The sequence below is a fragment of the Lithobates pipiens genome, unplaced genomic scaffold, assembly GCF_037356315.1.
Source record: "Lithobates pipiens isolate NorthernLeopardFrog02 unplaced genomic scaffold, aLitPip1_a1.2 Scaffold_16, whole genome shotgun sequence".
Taxonomy (NCBI): Eukaryota; Metazoa; Chordata; class Amphibia; order Anura; family Ranidae; genus Lithobates; species Lithobates pipiens.
Genome location: NW_027507748.1, coordinates 97,075,522 through 97,078,172, shown reverse-complemented (window position 1 = coordinate 97,078,172; position 2,651 = coordinate 97,075,522).

Here is a 2,651-nt window from a genome sequence, read left to right as displayed (position 1 = left end):
AAGCTTGACGTGTTTCGTGGAATTGTATCCACTCATCAGGAGCAGCTAACTGGGAATGCCTGTAAAAAATGATAAATTAATAATTAATGGTCGTAAGTTAACACAGGAAGAAAGGGAACATCATCCATGGTCCTAGTGCTGTTACCCGTGGGTATATGATATAAATGTAGAAAAACGTAAAGAATAGAAATAATATGATGGAGTACATCAGGGGATGAGAAACATCCCTATGTTGGTTATATGCCACCTATAGGTGGATGGTTTAGTAGCATCGGCCAGTCCCCTAACATTAAAGCGGAGTTCCACCCAAAATTGGAACTTCCACTTTTCCGGTTACTCTCCCCCTCCGGTGTCACATATGGCACCTAGCAGGGAGGAGGGGGAGCAGATACCTGTCTAATACAGGTATTTAGCTACCACTTCCAGGCATAGATAGCCACCCGTGGGTATCTATGCCACTCCCCCCCCCCCCCCCGCTGTATTCTGGGAGACGCACGGGTCCCATAAAACATCTGGGACCAATGGGATAGTGCAGCATGAGTTGCGCATGCACAGCAGGGAACCAGTAAGTGAAGCCGCAAAGCTGCACTTCATGATTCCCTTACCTAGGATGGCGGTGGCAGTACCTGACAGCCGAGGGACAGATCGACTTCGGGCGCTGACATCGTGGGCGCCCTGGACATGTAAAGCCCCATACACACTATCAGTTTTTCTGCTGAGTTTTTCCTTCAGATTTACCAAAACCATATAATATGAGGTCAAACCTGAGGAGTTTCCAATTGTATGCAATCAGGCAGGCCCTTGTACTACATGGTTTTGGTAAACCTGATGGAAAAACTCAGCAGAAAAACTGATAGTGTGTATGGGGCATTAGTGTCCTTACTTTAAAAGTCAGCAGCTGCAGTATTTGTAGCTGCTGATTAAAAAAAATAAAAAAAACTGTAGAACTCCACTTTAGTAAACATTCTGATAATAATAGCCATTTAACCACTTGCTTACTGGGCACTTAAACACCCTTCCTGCCCAGACCAATTTTCAGCATTTGAATGACAATTACTCAGTCATGCAACACTGTACCCAAATTAATTTTTTGTCCTTTTTTTTCCCACAAATAGAGCTTTCTTTCTGTGGTATTTGATCACCTCTGGGGTTTTTATTTTTTGCGCTATAAATGAAAAAAGACCGAAAATTTTGAAAAAAAAAACAAGAAAAAAGCGCATATTTCTTTGTTTCTGTGACAAAATTATGCAAATTATTATTATTTTTTTCATAAATTTTGGCCATAATTTATACTGCTACATATCTTTGGTAAAAATAACCCAAATTAGTGGATATTATTTAGTCTTTGTGAAAGTTAGAGAGTCTACAAGCTGTGATGCGAATCATACAAAATTGATCACATCTGATGTACTGGTGGCCTCTCTCACTTCTTGTGACCCGAACAAGCCAGAAAAGTACAAATACCCCCCAAATGACCCCTTTTTGGAAAGTAGACATTCCAAGGTATTTAGTAAGAGGCATCGTGAGCTTTTTGATGTTGTCATTTTTTTCCCACAATTCTTTGCAAAATTAAGATTTTTTTTTTTTTTTTTTCATCCACAAAATTGTCATTGTAATAGGTTATTTCTCTCACATGGCATGTGTATACCACAAATGAAACCCCAAAATAAATTCTGCTACTCCTCCTGAGTATTACAATACCACATGTGTGGGACTTTTTCACAGCCTGGCCACATAGAGAGGCCCAACATGCAGGGAGCACCATCAGGTGTTCTAGGAGCATAAATTACACATCTAACTTGTTGACTACCTATTACACTTTTGAAGGCCCTGGAGCACCAGGACAATGACACGTGACACTGATGACAGATGGCACTGATACGTGGCAATGATGAAACTTATACGTGGCACTGATGACACATGGCACTGATGACAGATGGCACTAATATGTGGCACTGATGACAGATGTACTTATATGTGGCACTGATGACACATGGCACTAATACGTGCCACTGATGACACATGGCACTAATACGTGGCACTGATGACAGATGGCACTAATACGTGGCACCGATGACAGATGGCACTAATACGTGGCACCGATGACAGATGGCACTAATACGTGGCACCGATGACGTGTGACACTGATGACAGATGCCACTGATAAGTGGCAATGATGACACGTGACACTGACAACAGATGGCACGTGACACTGACAGGTGGCACTGTTGACAAATGGCACTGATACGTGGCACTGATGACAGATGGCACTATGTGGCACTGATGACACGTGGCACTGATGACAGATGGCACTGGGGACAAATGGCAATGACAACAGGTGGCACTGGGGACAAATGGCAATGACAACAGGTGGCACTGGGGGCAGGTAGCTCTGGGGTGGATGGCACTGGGGGAGCATGGCATTTTTTTTATTTTTTCCCCACTTACGGCCGCTGCAGCCGTTCATCTCTCCCCTCTCACACACTGTCTGTGTGAGGAGGGAGAGTGGCGCTGAGAGATGATCTCATATGTTTACATAGGAGATCATCTCACATTGGACACGCCGATCACGCTGTAAACGGCCGCTGTGATTGGCCGTTTACAGCGATCTGTGTTTGCCTGTCTCCGGGGGACACCGCAAACACAAAACG